Consider the following 18,886-nt stretch of genomic DNA (forward strand, 5'->3'; position numbering starts at 1 on the left):
GCTCAGGAGTTCAAGGCTTCAGTAAGCTATGATTGTGCCACTGCAATACAGGCTGGCTACAGTGAAACTCCAACTCTATGATTCCATTTATGTAACATTCTTGAAATAAAAAAATAGAAATGGAGATGAGATTAATGGTTGACAAGAAAAGAGGTAGTGGACATGGTGGCAGGAAGGCAGAGCATATGTGTCACATAAATGAGCCAAGAGCAGCCTCTGTTTGTTGACCCCAGGTTGTTTATTTCTCCATGATAGGCTGAGAACCATTAGCACAACAGTCCACCAGCACCAAATTTAAATTTTTACACACTCAGCAGTTGTAAACATCATTCAGATAAGCAGATTTAGAGTCATTTACAGCCTGCCTGCTTTTCATACCCCATGAAACTACATCCAATGTCTGCCAGTAACAGGTAAGGTAAGACTCTGTGTTATAAAGATCCCAAGCCACTGTGCCTTTCAGAGCTCTATGACCTGCAGACTCCCCTCTTTGCTGCTAAGGGACTTCAGCTAGACACACAGCCCCCTTTGCAATTCCACTTTTCCCAAGGAGTTCCCTTGCCCTCCTCCCCTTCTGAGTACTAACCTAGCCTCTAGACAGGCTCTTGCTGTGAGGGAGCTGCCCAGTGCACAAACTTGCCTAATAAAGTCATTTACCTACTAAAGCTTGTGTGGTCTACTGTCTTGTGATCATGCCTACAGTGTGATTATAAAAAGGGAACACAAGGGATCATGGTGCTGATAAATTGTTCTGTATCTTCACTCTGGTGGTGGATGCACAAGTCCACACGTGATGAAATTGCATAGAACTGAATATGCGTACACAGTGGAGTACAAGTAAAACTGCAGAAATCAAAACAAGATCAACGGACTGTATTAATATCAATCTCTTGACTGTGATAATGTACTATGGTTTCACAAAGTATTATCATCAAAGGAAACCAGAGAAAGAACATGCAGGGTCTCTCTGTGTTATTCTTATGAGTGCATGTGAATTTACAATTATATCAAAAGAAGAATTTAACTGTGAAATATCATCATGAATGAATTTGGGGAGTACTTCTTACAGTTTAGTATTATTTTAATTTTTGAGGTGCATGTGTTAGGAACACTACAATTTTTTTCTGTCTTTTTTTATTATTATACTTTAAGTTCTGGGATGTATGTGCAGAACATGCAGGTTTGTTGCATAGGTATACATGTGTCATGGTGGTTTGTTGCACCCATCAACCTATCATCTACATTAGGTATTTCTCCTAATGCATCCCTTCCCTAGCCCCCATCCCCTGACAGTCCCCAGTGTGTGATGTTCCCCTCCCCGTGTCCATGTGTTCTCATTGTTCAACTCCCACTTATGAGTGAGAACATGCGGTGGTTGGTTTTCTGTTCCTGTGTTGGTTTGCTGAGAATTATGGTTTCCAGCTTCATCCATGTCCTTGCCAAGGACATGAATTCATCCTTTTTTATGGCTGCATAGTATTCCATGGTCTATATGTGCCACATTTTCTTTATCCAGTCTATCACTGATGGGCATTTGGGTTGGGTTCAAGTCTTTGCTATTGTGAACAGTGCTGCAATAAACATACAAGTGCATGTGTCTTTATAGTAGAATGATTTATAATCCTTTGGGTATATACCCAATAATGGGATTGCTAGGTCAAAATGGTATTTTTGGTTCTAGATCCTTGAGGAATCACCACACTGTCTTCCACAATGGTTGAACTAATTTATACTCTCACCAGCAGTATAAAAGCATTCCTACTTCTCCACATCCTCTCCAGCATCTGTTGTTTCCTGACTTTTTAATAATCACCATTCTCACTAGTGTGAGATGGTATCTCATTGTGGTTTTGATTAGCATTTCTCTAACGACAAACAATGAGGAACCTTTTTTCATGTTTGTTGGCCGCATAAATGTCTTCTTTTGAGAAGTGTCTGTTCATACACTTTGCCCACTTTTTGATGGGGTTGTTTGTTTTTTTCTTGTAAATTTGTTCTATGTAGTGTAGCAGGACAAGCCACAGACAAACCCCTCAGACACCGAGTTAAAGAAGGAGTGCTTTATTCGACCAGGAGCTTCGGCAAGACTCACTTCTCCAACAACTGAGCTCCCTGAGTGAGCAATTCCTGTCCCTTTTAAGGGCTTACAACTCTAAGGGGGTCCATATGAGAGGGTCGTGATCTATTGAGCAAGCAGGGGGTACACAACTGGGAGTTGCCTGCACTGGTAATCAGAACGAAACAGAACAGGACAGGGATTTTCACAATGCTTTTCCATACAATGTCTGGAATCTATACATAACATAACTGGTTAGATCAGGGGTCAATCTTTAAGCAGGCCCAGAGTGCAGCACCAGGCTGTCTGCCTGTGGATTTCATTTCTGCCTTTGAGTTTTTACTTCTTTCTTTGGAGGCAGAAATTGAGCACAAGACAATATGAGGGGTAGTCTCCTCCCTTAGTAGATTTTGGATATTAGCCCTTTGTCAGATGCATAGATTGCAAAAATTTTCTCCCATTCTGTAGGTTGCCTGTTCACTCTGATGATCATTTCTTTTGCTGTGAAGAAGCTCTTTAGTTTAATTAGACAGCATTTGTCAATTTTGGCTTTTGTTGCCATTGCTTTTGCTGTTTTAGTCATAAAGTCTTTGCCCATGTGTCCTGAATGGTATTGCCTAGGTTTTCTTCTAGGGTTTTTATAGTTTTAGGTCTTACATTTAAATCTTTAATCCATCTTGAGTTAATTTTTATTTCCATAAGGTGTAAGGAAGGGGTCCAGTTTCAGTTTTCTGCGTATGGCTAGCCTGTTTTCCCAACGGCATTTATTAAATAGGGAATCCTTTCCCCATTGCTTGTTTTTGTCAGGTTTGTTGAAGATCAGATGGTTGTAGATGTGTGGTGTTATTTCTGAGGCTTCCGCTCTGTTCCATTGGTCTATATATCTGTTTTGGTACTAATACTATGGTGTTTTGGTTATTGTAGCCTTGTAGTATAGTTTGAAGTCAGGTAGCGTGATGCCTCTAGCTTTGTTCTTTTAGCTTAGGATTGTCTTGGCTATATGAGCTCTTTTTTGGTTCCCCGTGATCTGCCCACCTCAGCCTCCCAGAGTGCTGGGATTATAGGCATGAGCCACCACGCCCAGCCCACTACAATTATTTCAAGACTTGGGGCTCTTTGAAGGTCCTAATATAGTTCTAGGTTGTCTAGAACAAAATTGTGGGAAGCAATACAAACACACTGTGATACTGTGTAATATATACCATTCTTCAGTACCACTTTCCTGCATGCATACAACTCCTACGATCCTTAGAACCTCGTAAATGATGTCTTTTTGTATGCTGATGATTGACTGATGGCCAGCAGCCTCTAGGTAGCTTCAGGATGGGGGCTGGTCACCAGAAAGAAGAAGGGCTGATTAGAGGATTGGGACTTACAGCCCCACTCCCCAGCCAAAGGAGGGGAGAAGGGCTGAAGGTTGAGTTGATCACCAATGGCCATTGATTTAATCAGCCATGCCTGCTTAATGAGGCTTCCATAAAACCCCAAAAGGTCTGGTTTGGGACAACTTCCAGACAGCTGAACACATGGAGGTTCCTAGAGGGCAACACACCCAGAAAGGCATGTGAGCTCTGTGCCCTTCCCCCATATCTTGCCCTATGCATCTCCTCATCTGCATCCTTTGTAATCTCCTTCATAATAAAGTGGTAAACGTTAAGTGTTTCCCTGAGTTCTCTGAGCTACTGTAGCAAATTAATCAAACCTAAAGAGGAAGTCATGGGGGCTCTAACTTGAAGCCCGTCAGAAGATCCAGAGGCCCCAATTTTTGACGGTGGGGTGAGGGAGGGGTAGTCTTGTGGGACCCAGCTCTCAAGCTGTGAGATCTGATGCTATCTTCAGGCAGGTAGCTTCAGAATTGAATTAGAGGATGTCTAGCTGATGTCTGCTGCAGAAATGTTGCTTGCTTGGTGTGTAGGAACCACTCCTTCAACATTTGGTCACAGAAATCTTCTGTGTTTGTTGTTGTGGTGTGAGAGCTGAGGAAAAATAGTTTGAGTTGTTCCACATGCACACACACACAGAGACATGTACACACACAGGCATGTACACACACGCACACACCCCTCACACAATCCCTGAACTCCAGCACAGATAATACAACAGGTTCATTTTTGCCTACTAAGTCTCTTATGTCCCTCTGAGGCACAGGTTACATTTATCACTTCTTTGCTCTGAGGGTCCTCAAGTATTCAACCACTCTTTTTTTTTTTTCTATTGTTGTAGCCATCTGTTTCCTTAACTTGGTTATTTCTTCTCATACCCGCTGCTCCCCATCCCTGGCCCCACTAAATTCTCTAGAACTGGATGAATATTCCAAAATTGGCTCTTATCCTGCTGTTTTCAAAGCAGGCCCCTTTGTAGTCCCTCCCATCCCCCGCTACCCAAGACCAGATCCAGGCAATATTCTCTACATCACCTGCAGCTGGGATGGATTTTGATATGATCACTTATGCACTCTTAGTCCCCAAGCCCAGCTCAGGTTCTGGAAGATCACATCTTCCAGCAGCAGGATTGGAAATAATCATTTCCATGAAGTCAGTATTCCAATTTGATTCCCCGAGCGGAATCCTTCAGTGTTCAGCCCATTTCTCCTTCCTCACATTTTGTCAGGAGAACAATAACAACCTAAACAAATTTGGAAAAAAACAAAATCATTTCAAATGGTGACAGTTGTTGACAGAGAGATGGGGGAAAAAAGAATGCCTGTGTGAGTCTACACAGAATATGAGTGTGTCTGAGAAGACCTGGGATATGACATTTAGCATTCGAATACAGGTCTGAAAATTTAGGAGCCAATCCAAAGAAAATGAACAGGGAAAAAGGCAATGAGAAAGGAGGAGTAGATCCCCTTCAGTTAATACACAGGGGTAGGATCTGAACCAGGATTACCGTTAGTATGATGTAGCAAGGAAACTAAATTCATTCGGTTGGTGCAAAAGTAATTGCGGTTTTGCCATTGAACGTAATGGTAAAAACCGCAATTACTTTTGCACTAATCTAATAAGTCACTCATTCTCGGGGCTGCCCCTGCACTTGCAGGAGCTTAAGAGTGAGCACCTCCTTACACTTTGCACCTGGGCACCCTACTCTTAAGGAACACTGAACCCCATGACTGTGTGATTGTAGAGCTAGCCCCTGAGAGTAAGCACCTTGGTGCCTTACATTTTGTGCCCTTGGGACCTCATTCTAGTCCCAGCCATGGGCAAGAACAAGCAGGTGGCTTTGAGGAACAGAAATAAAGCCAATGTGTCTGGAGAAAAATACATTGCTAAAGGCTAGGCAGGGGCAAGTTGACTATGGGTTAATAGACCAGAGAAAAAGTTGCTTTTTATTTTATATGTGATGTGAATTTACTGGAGGGTTTTCAGGCAGGGAAATTTCATGATCTAGTTGATATTCTAGAAAGTTTACAGTAACAACCCGACTAAAAACAGACATGTCACCCAAGAAAGTATGCAGATGGCAAATAAGCCCACGAAAACATGCAACAAATCCTGTCATTAGAGAAATAAAGATTAGAACAATAAGATCCCACTGCACACATATTAGAATGGCCAAAATCTGGAACACGGACAACACTGAATGCTGGTGGAGGATGTGGAGCAAGAGCAACTCTCATTCATTGCTGATGGGAATGCAAAATTGTACCTTGGAAGACAGTCTGGCAGTTTCTTGCAACACTAAACACACTCTTATCATATAATTTAGTAATTGCATTTTCTGATATTTATAGAAATGACTTGAAAACTTATGTTTGCACAAAACCCTGCCAATAGAAGTTCATCGCAGCCTTATTCATAATTGCCAAACCTTGGAAGCAACCAAGATGTGCTTCAGTGGATGAAGGATAAATAGACTGTGGTACATCCAAACAATGGAATATTATTCAACAGTAAGAAGAAATAATCTATCAAGCCATGAAAAGACATGGTGCAACCTGAAATGCATATTGCTAAGGCAGTAGGCAATTCAGAAAGGCTGCATATGGTACAATTTCAGTATATGACATTTTGGAAAAGGCAAAATTATAGAGAAAGTAAAAATATCAGTAGTTCTCAGGGGTTAAGAGGTAGAGAGGCAAAAATAGGCAGAGCACAGAGAATGTTTTAGGTCAACAAAAATACCGGGTAAGATACTAGTGGGGGACACAGGTCATTATATTCTTTTACAAACCCATATCATGTACAAAACCAAGAGTGAACCCTAATGTAAACTATGGACTTTGGATGAAGACAGTGTCTCAAGGTAAGTTCATCAGTGGTAACAAATGTACCACTCTGGTGCGGTACAGGAGGCTCTGCATGTGCAGTGGGAGGGAATAGGTGGGAAATCTCTGTACCTTCCTCTTAATTTTGCTGTGAACCTAAAACTGCACTTAAAAATAAAGTCTTTTTTTAAAAAAAAAGGTTCACACTAACTGTTCTGATCATTTAAGTGGGAAAGTGCAGCAACCAAGAGACCAGTGGGTGGCTACCACTGGAGTCCAGGCAGGAGCCTGGAGGTGGACAGTGTAACAGCAGAAAATGGAAAAAAGTGTACAGGTTAGAAAAAAAGCTGGTATCACATGAGAGTGACCACATGGTTGAAATTGGTGTTATTCTAAGGAAAGTTGCAGGTGGGCAGCATTGGGGAGGACTGTGAAATTGTGTATTGTATTTTTATCACATGATTTGAGACTCAACCATGGTTCCATGGGGACTATAGACAGACTATACAGGAAGGCAGACTAACACCAGTGCGAATATCTATGAGTTCCCTGTAGACATCTCCTTGTGCCGTGAGAAAAATTTATCTAGGGTAGAAAAAAAAAAAGCCTGTGTCAGCTGTGTTGTAGTGTTATATGCTTCAACTTCACTGGGCACTGAAAATTTGCACTACAAAGAGATTATACTGACCTTAATGTCCAAAAAGCATTACTAATTACTCTACAAAGAGTTTGTATCAAACATAAGCTTCTATTGGTATTCTTAAAGAAAGGATTCTGTAGAAAATGCTTTGTCCTCAAGCCTCAGTTGGGCCATTTTTACTTAGGGCAAGTCTGGCCTTCTCTCTGCTGCTCCTTTCTGGTAGTTTCTCTATTCTCTTGCCCTCTTCTTCCATTTCTCCCCTACTCAGCATACAATCTGCTTATACTTATTTCCACACAGTAGACTGACTGGATTTGAATCTTTTTATTTTCATTTACTTGCAGTGGAACCTTAAGTAACTTACTTAACTGGCGAGGTTTTAGTTTTCTCACTTGTAAAATGAAGATAATACTAATACTTACATCTGTCTTTAGGCATAAATAGTTGATGTGGTAATATACGAGAAGCTCTAACAAAATGACCTGGCACATATTATGTGTGAAATAAATTGTTTTTCATTCACAGTAAAAAATGAAGTCATTAGGTAATAGCTTCCTTTATTTCTGCCTAGAAGCTGTCTGATTCATGCTTACTTTTACTTTCTTTACCTCTGGAAGGTGTTGCTCTTCTGATACAGGCTAATCCTTCCACTTGTATCTGAATCCCAACCTTCCTCCCTCCTTTGGGACTCGGCTCCCTCAGATATCCTCTCTTTTTCTGCACCTTTAGCCTCTCTTAATTAATGTTTCTCCCAGACACAAAAAATATAAACGTTCAGTTGCAACTCTCAATTTCTTACCCTCTCTAGCTCTGTCTTCCACTGCAATAATTCTCTTTTCAGCTGTGTCTAATCTGTTATCTTATGTTACCTACAATTTTTAAATTTAAATTATCATAATTTTTAAATATTATATTTGATTATTTTTCAAATATATCTAACTACATAATGTATTGTTTCTTTCTCATACTCCTCTCCCTGATGTCTTTAATCATGTTAAGCACATTTATTTTATTTTAAGTTCTTGGATGTATAAGCTGCTGTTTGCTGACTTTTGCTCATGCTATATTGTTTATTTATATTTTTAGTACCTTCCCATTGTAAGCTCATCTTTAGTAGAATTTTATCTGTGAGATTCTTGGCTGGCCTAACTTGAGGAAGTGAGGTTTACTTTTGGCTTTAGGGTTATCATTGACTTTGGATCATGTTTGTATTATTCTCTGTTTTGGAAATCCAAGACATTGACAAGTGTATAAATTGCAACTCAAAGCTATAGGAGGTCAAGGTAATAGCTACAAATGATCAGCAAAGGATTTTTCCCCACCTGCTACACAGAATAAGATGAGCTTTTTCTCCTTTTCACCTTGTGTCCGTGAGAAGATTTTTTACACTTTTATATATGCTTTAATCATCTGGTGGTGCTGACTTTGTTTGAGAGTATTAATTCCCAACAACTATTTTCAACATGTGTGGGCCCAAGCCCTTCTCTTCCACCCTATATGTCTCTTAGGCCTCAATGACTAGCAAATCTAACTGGAGTGGTTGCTTTTGTTTTGTTCTTTTGTTCCCTTCCCACCCACATCTCATGCCCCATGAGAATTTTGTGGGGAGCTCAGATAAGGTTTTAAATGGATTTTTAAATAAATATATATATATATGTGTGTGTGTGTGTGTGTCTGTGTGTAATAATATATGTAGTGTGTGTGTGTGTGTATTTCATCTGGAGTTCCTAAGTATTTTAGCTGGAGGTATTTTGGATGATCTGGTCCCTTGGTACTCAGAGTATTATCCTCAGGTTAGCAATACCCCTTGAGTGCTTATTACAAATGCAGGATCTCAGGCCCCACCCCAGACCTGCTGAATCACAATGTGCATGTTAACAAGACCTTTAGATAATTTAAAGTTGAATAAGACATCCATCGCCAAACAGACACAATATGTTTTTAAGGTTAATCGTTACTGGATCCTACACAAAAAGCACCAATGTCTACCCATCCCAGGTAGTAAAAAGTTTGGATCTGTAATATGTTCTGTCTGTAAACTCTGCTCATGCTGCCAAAGCTGTGTTCTCCTGCTCTCCCCTTGCCTCAGCCTCCAAGATATAGCACAAGGGCTGCTGTCTCTGGAGGGCCCTTCCTGCTGCTGCCTGAGGCCTCCTCCATACTCTCCCACAGCATCCTGCACAACTTGTCCATGTCCTTTCACACATTGTCATGATCCCCTCCCTCCCTAGTCAGTGCAGACTCTGTAAGACATGGACTGCCTTTTCTCTAGTACAGAGCCTGGAACATGGCAGGCATTTGACCAATATTTGCTAAATGATTTAATTAATGACTGAAGAAATAACCTACAGGGAATATTAAACACTAAGTATATGTAATAGCCTCAAGTTAGCTAACCCTCTGTAGTTGGTAATATAATACTTGCTATGTCAATCCACTTCTGTACTGCAACTATATCCAGGAAGGATAACTCTAAATATAACATACCCTTAGAAAATATTTACTTAAAAACTATTTTTCAACATTTTTTGTAGATGCAGGGTCTTGCTGTGTTGCACAGGCTGGTCTCAAACTCCTGTCCTCAAGAGATCCTCCCACCTCAACTTTTCAAAGTGCTGGGATTATAGGTATAAGCCACCATGCCCAGCCTAAAACACTACTTTTGGTATTTTTTTCTTTGGTATACATTTGAAAAGGTGTGAAATTAGGGTGTGTGTGTCAGTGGGATGGAATAATGCTGTTTCCATGTTACTCTACTTTAATGCAGGTGTATGAGGGTGACTTGGAATCTGCAGTAAGAAGGAAAGGAAAGATGGAAGTTCGTGCCTCGTGAATATCCCACCTCTTCTGCATGCATCTCCAAGAAGACCTGTTTCACAAGTCACCCTTCCAGCAATGGGACAAGCAATGGCAAAGAATCATTTTTTTAATTTTCTTATATATTTTTTTCAACTAGAGCATATTCTAAATCCTCCTAGAAAACCTTTCTAGTATTGCTCTCTTATTTGTGTTATTGCTTTGTGTCAGGATATTGATTTTCATTTTGATTTTTACTGAAAGTGAAGTTAGACATTGTTAGCTGTGAGCACTCAATTATAGTTTAATGACTGTTTTGCAATGAGATAATATTCCTGTTTCCCTCCTCTGGGAAAACCGGTTCTGTAAGATGTACAGAACCCAGTCCTCACCCTGGATTTGCATCCTCTCATTTTCCTCATTCCATCACTGTAGTTGGCTCTGTTGCTCAGCACCCTAACTCCGTGTGCCAAGGTAAATAAATCACACGTCAGGATATACAACTGCTGTAGTTAATAACCATGCAGCCACCTAATTAGAGAAACACTGTTTACCAGACATGGCAACTCACTTTTTCTTTTCTTTCTTTAATTTCCTTAAGGTCTTTGGCAGTTCAGTCTGGAAAAGTAAATGCTATTTACCCAAAAGACAGTAATTTTAAACTCCCCTTTCGGATGGTTTCCAGTGAGAAATGAAGCTGAGAAGGTGGAGAGGCCAGGAGGGGCTCTTCCTCCAACTGTTGGAAGCAATCTTGGCTTGGAGAAGAATATCTGATCCAACCACAGCACACTGGAAATGTTGGAGCCGTCAGTATCCGGGGAGCAATTCCAGAGAAGGTCTAACTTCCAACTGCCCAGGCTTTTCATGAACGATTCTGGTCATTTCTCTGTTTAGGGAGTTTCCTTTGGCAGGAGCTGCAATTTACACAACAGAAGGTAGTATCACTGGCAGCGGAGCCTGCCTCTTAGAATCCCCTACCCAGGCAGTGCTCAACTCCCTCTTCTGCTTCATGCTCCAAAGCTGGGAACCCACTGAAAACCCCTGCTATGCAAGCCCTTTTATTTAGATTCAAGCAGCTTTATTTTCACTTCCTTCCCTTCGACATGCAGGATACTCTTTCTCAAAGGCAGATTAGATGTTCAACACTCTGACTACATTCAACTAAAACCCCAGGCGATCCCCATTAAAAACCAGTCAGGCTTTGGGGGAGATGCCAGAGGGGGTGTTGTTGTGACTTGTTCTTTGTGGAAGCCTAAGCCAGTGTCTGGTGTCTTCTATGTCTGGTGCAGCCCAGCTGGTGAGGGGGTCGCTGCCAAGCACTGAGAAGTTAGCATATTGCGTCCTCATTACATTCAACTATCTCTCTCTCTCTTTTTTGTTTTTTTGTCGTGCAACTTGAGTGTGTTTGGGGCTATGAGGCCTCAAGTTTCTGCATTCCATGTCTTCTATCAGCTGCTTTCACTCTCATATTTGTGACACCCAACATTGCAACTGGGGCCTCCGGGGTGAGACTGCGCATCCCTAGGAAGCACTGTTGTGATGGAGCCAAAAGGCCTGTGTCTTCCAGGGACATGAACTTCCCAGCCGAATGTTACCACAACCAGTAACAGACGTAAAACTCATCTCTTCCCTCTAGGGTCCAACAAAAAAAGCAAAAATCCCAGAAGCTGGGCTGCATTTTCACCCGGCCCAGTTAGAATAGACTGCTGTGCTCAACTAGACGGAGGACTTCATGGAAAATGTGTTTCCCAGTCCCTTCTCTCCTAATATCCCTATCAGGAGAGCGATCACATATCCACCTACATAGAGGCAGAGAAAGAAAAGGAGGAGAAAAAAGATGATATTTTATCTTGTAAGTTCTACTGCAGCCAAATTGTTCCCCTTTAAGAAGTTTGGGAAAGCCGGGAAGGTGAGAGTAGAGAAAGAGCATTTATTGAGTGCCGATTACTTATTCATCAATTATTAGGTGTTTGCCCTGTACTAGGTAGTGTGCTTCATGTATGTTTCAGGGACTTAATGGTGATTATATATCTAGTCTTTAAAATAACTATATATTTTTGTCTTGGGGCAAGGCTGATTATAACCTCCACTTTTACAGATGAGAAAACTGAGGCCTCTTTCAGGCTGCACAACTTGCATGTGGCAGAGCAAAACTCTGAAGCCAGGTGCATTTTAACTCCAGAGCCCATGCAGTTCCTATCACGGGCTGGATCCCACTCTGATCCTCTTACAGGGCCATGTGAAATGATGTAGAATAACTAAGTTTATTGTATCATGGCATTGAAATACCAGTTAAACAATAAAATCCTGATGATAACATGATTCCAAAGAAAAAGCTGGTGTTAGAGTTATGGGCAGTTTATATGTTCAACAATTATATACTTTTTGATATTGACATACAAGTAAAATAAAGGAAAATTTGTATTTATAATGTTTACTGTGGGTCTGCTTCTGGGAGGGAAAGAACTGCTTTCAGTAGCCTTGGTGCTAAGACAATAAGCCAGGGAGAGCCAAGGACACATAGCCTCATGCATAGTAACAAAATAATCTCATCCAAAAGGATGATTAAATCAATACTAACTATAGGAATATTTCTAAATCTGGGTGCATGTAATTATGCAATCTTAATAAATGATTTTACAATCTTTAACCGAGGAAGACATAAAATATGCATTTAAATGACCAAATATTTCATGAGAATGTACTTCATATCAGAAACTATGTTTGGTCCTGGAAATACAGAGATTAAAAATACTCTTCTTACTCCTAAGGAAATTATAACTTATGAAAGGCTTAACAACAAATTTGCTTTAGGTCGTCTTTAGTAATTGGGTCCTGGTTTGTCACAAGCACTGTGACCCTTGGCAGATCAGGATAGCATGGTGGAAATGCTGTCAGAGCCAGGGAAATTAGGGCTTAAACACTGACCTCAATCCTCCTAGCATTCAATAAATGGTGACCATTCTAATGGCTGAAAGTAGATCTGTTTATGTGTCAGATCTTCATCTCCTCATCTATAAACCGAGAGGTCTGGTTGATAGAAGAAAACTCTTGTAGATCTGGTATCTTTGACTCTATATTTTGAAAAATCAGATTCCACCATAACAGATATGGGAGGTTGTGTCATGGTCAATCACTAATATCAGGAAAAGAAAAGTAAGTCAAGACTAATTTTTCTGCCACAGCTAGTATTTCTTCCAAATATAGAATTCATTTTCCCTTCTCCGCCCATTGTACCTCCACTTGGCTATTAACCAGACTTCGATTTGACAGGTTTAAAATTCCATCTTATTTCTTGCCCACCCCAGGCTCAAGTAGCTAATGAGCAGAAAAATGACCAGAAGTTGGGAAAGAGGATAAAAAGCACAGTACTTCGATGTTAACAAAGAAAGTGACAGCTGAGAGCTGACTGCAACTTGTTGACCTTCTCAGGGAGCTTCTTGAATAAATACATGTGGTTTAATTTTTTAAGAAGGTTCACTTCTCAAGACCCTCCCCCACCAGAATAGCAAAAAAAAAAAAAAAAAAAAAAAAATTGTAGAGCACTATGATTTTATGAAAATAGTGTTAGGAATTCAAAATCTGAAGAAAGACAGATGAAAGATGAAGCATTAAAAAAAAAATCTAGGCACTTTGCCCACAAAGACAACAGATATTAAAGATTGAAAATCTTGAAGTCATGAAACTCCCTAGCAAGAGCTCAAGCTGCTGCCCTCTGTGACAGCCTCAGTTCTAGGACCCCCAGGGTGGCACCAGCAGCACCTCCCAGTGTGTGGTCCTGAGTGCAGCCTCCCTGCAGCTGATGCAGCTCTCAGCAGCTGCCACTCACCCACGGTGCTCCTCCACGGTGACATCCACGGGTGGCAGTTCCCAGCTCCCAGCACCTGTCCTTCCACGAACTGACACTTGGTCACCCGCTGTCTAAAGCTGGGATGCTGCCCTGTGCAATTGTCTCCACATCTGCACCAACTCTGCAGAAGTGGCTCTTTCAATCAACTTGAGATTTTAGAATGCTAGCCCTGAAAGGAAGCTGAGATCTACTTGTTTCTCATATCCCACTCCCACCACTGCCGCTCCCCGCCTCCCACATACACATACTAGGAAGCCAAGGGTCAAGGTCCGGGGACTTAAGACAACTGGACTCAGAGCTGACTGCCGAACACATACACCAGCCCCATAGTGGTCCTTCTGCCTTGTGTCTCTCCCGAGGATGAGGATAGTGATTCGGGATCACGTGGCACTGACCAGCCTCACTCCTCACGCCCCCTTCACTGTTATTTTGCTGGACAAAGAACACCCTCACACTTGCCATAGGAAGCCTTCCAAGGAAATGTAGTGACAATCTGGTCACTTCACAATGGCCGTGTCTAAACTTGGGCACTAAAGAACAATGACAAAGGAGCAGTGGAAGGATCGGGGATTTGGCAACAGCAGGTGATGTCATTGCTACTTATCAATCTCAGAACTGTATACAGTTCATGTCAACATCCTCATGTTCCAGGGTTACACTTGTTAGTGTGTGAAAATAATTGGTCCACAGTAAGTGTGTTGGGACTAGGGCATTAGGCAAAAGTCCCACTTTCCTTCTTGTAGATAATCCCCTCCTGAGAAGAAACAAGGATCAGACGTGAGAACAAGTTCAAGGTACAATCCTGAGGGTTCTACATCCCCAAACCAACTAACCTTCTAAGGGGACCCTGAACTTTTAAAAAAGAATTTTTTTTTAATCCCAGCATTTTGTCAAATGGGCTCTAGCGATTATTTGCATTTATATTATTCTTTATAGTTTATAAAAAGCTTTTCCTTTAATGAATGACAGTCATAGAATTACTAAGCAGTGAATCTGGGTTTGAACAAAAATCTTCTAACTCTTATTCTAGTGCCTTCCATCCGTTCATCATTATCTAAAAAGTACTTTCTGAAAGAAGGAAGGGTGTCCATGAACTGTAATGGTTTTGAGAAAACCAAACCAAACAGAACATTAAAGGTAGAAGAGACTTTATACTATTAAGAAGCCAATGTCACATTTTATACACAGGACAGTAGAAAGGCCTGGAGCTTTCTTGAATTCACAAAGCAATCTGATGTCACATCCTTGGCTGGAATTTGGATATCCAGCTGCCCACACTTCATCTACCCAGGACACACGCACACTCTCCTGCGAGCACACAGATCTCTGATTTAATCAGACAACCCATTTTCTCCACGCGGGAGAGCTTTGTTGGCCAACTTACCCCGAAGATCTCATCCCCCTTCTTTCTTTGGCAATAATGAACAAGTGCATTGGCATGTGATGTAATTCAGACCAAGGAAAAGGGAGAGATGAGGTGAGGGACTTCTGCATGAAGTTCCCTTTCAAAGACACAGGAAAGAGGCTCACGTTCTTCTGCCTCTGGATGTTGTTGGGTGTGGACATGATGCCTTAAACTACTGCAGCCAGGTTGCAACCCTGAAGAACAGCCTTGGAATGAACCCAATCTGGAGGAAATGAATTAACTGCCCCTGCAGTATTTAAATGCAACATTTTGTCTAAGGAAAATAACATCTTCTTATAATTTCAAACCACTGGAGTTGTAGTATCAGTCATTGTGCTTAAATAAGGAATAATGAATGAAATATCTGTATGGGTGATGGATATGTGGATTAATATAAGCATACAACTATAATCATCTATTATTTAATCCTCATGACAATCCAGGGCAGAAATTACTATTACGTGTGAATTACAGATTAGGAAACTTAAGCTCAGAGAAGGTAAATGATTTGCCCGAGGTCACACAACCTTGTGAATGGCACAACAGATTCCAACCCTCCTACCTGATTGAAAGCCCATGCATTCATTTGCTTCCTAATACCATTCAGAGATATGGGGAATCTGTGGACAGTAACAAATTGTTTCCATTCCAAAGTCTGACAGTACTTATAGTAATTTAAGAATAGAAGTAAGGGTGAAGACCCAGAGAAGGGCTTTGTGAACTCTCTAAACAAAAGCAAAGCTGATATATCTATTTACTGAGCAGTTACTCAACAGTCCAATGAGAGACAGGTGGGATGATAAAGTAGTCTAGCCTCTAATTCAGAGCACTTTTGAGTGTGAAAAACATGCCACTAATAATTAAGCCAGGACAACAGGCATCCACTCAGCCTGTTTGGGGTTAAATGAGATGTATGGTCAACACAGAGACAGCCAAGAGCACACCCCAAATTTCTTTCTGTTAGAAACACCATCCTAAAGAAAAATGCTTATGAAATGCTGGAAAGTATTCCACCGTTTTCCTGTGTAACTCTTATCTATTTCTGTACCCTCTCATAATACATTTAATGGTTAATAATCTGTTCTGAAATTAAGAGAAACAAATTGAGCTAGGAGTTGGAGGGTAACTTGGGGGTTAGAAGCAAATAGCTCCAGATAGGCCTCAAGCTAGACGAGCAGTAATAAGGGTACTTATCATTTTACCAACTGACAGGCGAAGAAGAACAATGTGGGAGAGAGGAAACTGTGCCATGAAAAATTGAAATAAAGGAGAAAACAAAATAGAGAGGAAATACAAAAGAGCTGGTCCTGAAAGAGAGCTGGTATCCAGGAGCGTATTTTACTTGCCCTATTTCACCATAACCCTGGGATACTTTTAATTACTTGGCTCTTTTACAAACAGCGTCTGACTATTTTGTTGGAGGGTCAAGGATAACAGCAGGACCTGCCCTTTCCTTGTGCTTGAAGGGACACCACCCCCATATACTTTCAGGGACACCCAACCTAGAACGGCTCGTCAAGAAGCACACACATTTTTCCTGAGCGATCTTTCCCCAAAAAAAGCCTCTCTCGGAGGTTGTGCTTGCTAAGCTGGCGAGAAGTCGGCAGCATCAGACACTGTCTAATAACCCAGAATGAGATTTTGTCTGAGGTGTAGCAAATGCTTAGTTGATCTCCTATTTGGTACTCACACTGAGACATGTTCAGATAACGGAATTAGAGGACACAAAAAGAACAACCAATGAATACAATGTTGACGATAAAAAGAAATGAATTTTGGAGAAAAAGAAGATTTGAGTTTTTCTTTTGCCTTCTTTCCTGTCAGTTTAGGAAACGTGCCCTTTTTTCTGAAGCAACATTAATAATGGTTTGCTCATTAACCTATTGGAGCAAAACACTCGCTTAATAAATTCCAGTAAGATTTAACCTGAGAATTTATTATACACTACAGTTAATTAAACAGATGGTTGTGTGAAAAATCTGGCCTCTTACTACATAAGAAAAAAAATTCATGTCCAGCGTGGAGCTAGAAATGATGAACATTTTCACACTTTAATTTGTTAAGTTTCATAATTCGCTTGTCTCCTTAACCGTAAATCGCTAAAATTGCTCAACCCCAATTAAGAAAAATAAAAGCAAATCAAGAGTCCATATTCATAGAGGAATGCTGTTGGCTAAGGCCCCAGATATTTTTGTATCTCTGGTGAATTGCTTGTAAAATTTCCAGGAAGTTTGGGAAAACTTTGCATTGACATCACTCTGAAAAACTTGGAAAAGATTCACCAGGGGAAAGACGGGAGGTCAAACTGACTGTCTGGGGTACTGATCCTGTGATATTTGTAGACTCACTTAATGCTGATGAATTTTGCAGAAATTTCCCTTTTCCCCTTCCTCCTTGCAGTTGCAGCTACTTTATTGTAGAATATTTTAATAATTTAACCACATTTTATTTTATCTTAGCTCTGGGCTTTCTCCCTTCTCAGGGTTTCTTTGTTTATCTTTATTAAAATGAATGTTTGTTAAAATAAATACTTTCGAGGTATGATATGAAAAAGCAATAAAACTAAATTTTAGCTTTAAAAACTAAAATTTTTAGTTAAAAACATATTTTCAGCCAACACAATTAATAGATTCATACATTAAAATACTATAACTTGTTTTTTATATTTAAAGTTACCATGATTTAGGGGTTGCCTATTTGACTTTAGTTTAAAAACAGTCACTTCAAAAAGCCCTTTTCACTGGATGGGAATTTCCAATTCCTGTATCTCCATTTTAATGTGTACAGATAAATGTTATATTTCACAGGAAATCTTTTAGAAATGTATAATAATCTTACAAATTAATCCAAAACGGTAAAGTATTAAAATAGTAGATTAAACTCAGAAAAATATATTTTCTTAGAGAAAAAAAATTGTCTCCTTTAAAATACTGCTTTTAAATGTGAATCTCACAGGCATATGCTGTATTTGTAGGAATATATGTTTAAGAAGAAACACGTCAGGCTGGGCATGGTGGTGCATGCCTGTGGTCCTGGCTACTTGGGAGACTGAGGCAGGAGGATCACTTGAGCCTGGGAAGTCGAGGTTGCAGTGAGCTGAGATTGCACGGCTGCACTCCAGCCTGGGTGACAAAGTGAGACCCTGTTTCAAAAGAGGAAAGAAAGGGAGAAAAAGAGAAAGAGAAAGAAAGATAGATACTGTTCACAACATTGTATGCTTAGTTGAACACTTTTTTGGTCACATCTTTACTGAGATAGAAGTCACATATCATACAATTCTATCATGTGAAATGTGCAGTTTAATGCCTTTTACTATATGTGCACATATGCACAGACACATTCAGCTATCACCAAAGGCAAATTTTCATTACCTCAGAAAGGTAATGAAACCCAATAATATCTGGATTTAGATAGTTTGTATGCCTTTTATTATATGGTTTAAAATGAGATTCTGATAAACATCTTTTCATCTTGCTATACAATAACTCCTAAAAATATTGCTTTTAAATTATTAATACTTGAAATTATTCTGTATCTTGTGAACCCTTTCTTTACAACAGATAATGCATAGGTTAGGTAAGTTATCTTCTCATTCTAAAATCAATGATTGAAGAACTAAGAGTTCAGTAAGAATATGCAAGACTATTCCTTCAATATAATAATTATTTTTTAGGAAGGATGAATTAGGGAAGATTTATTATAGATATTCTTGTAGAAAACTTTTACAACTGAAAAGGACTCCAGGCATGTTTTCCGTCATTTCATGGTAGTTACTATTTACTGAAGACTCACTGTAGAGCATTTATGTGTAAAGTGCTTAGCAATAGCTCTGCCAGACAATGTGAAGAGCCCTTTATGTATTCATGTTTAATTAACTCTCAGGTTTATTTATTCCAAGGTTTATAGATAGATGTCAATATCTCTTCCAGTTT

The sequence above is a fragment of the Rhinopithecus roxellana genome, chromosome 11 (assembly GCF_007565055.1).
Source record: "Rhinopithecus roxellana isolate Shanxi Qingling chromosome 11, ASM756505v1, whole genome shotgun sequence".
Classification (NCBI taxonomy): domain Eukaryota; kingdom Metazoa; phylum Chordata; class Mammalia; order Primates; family Cercopithecidae; genus Rhinopithecus; species Rhinopithecus roxellana.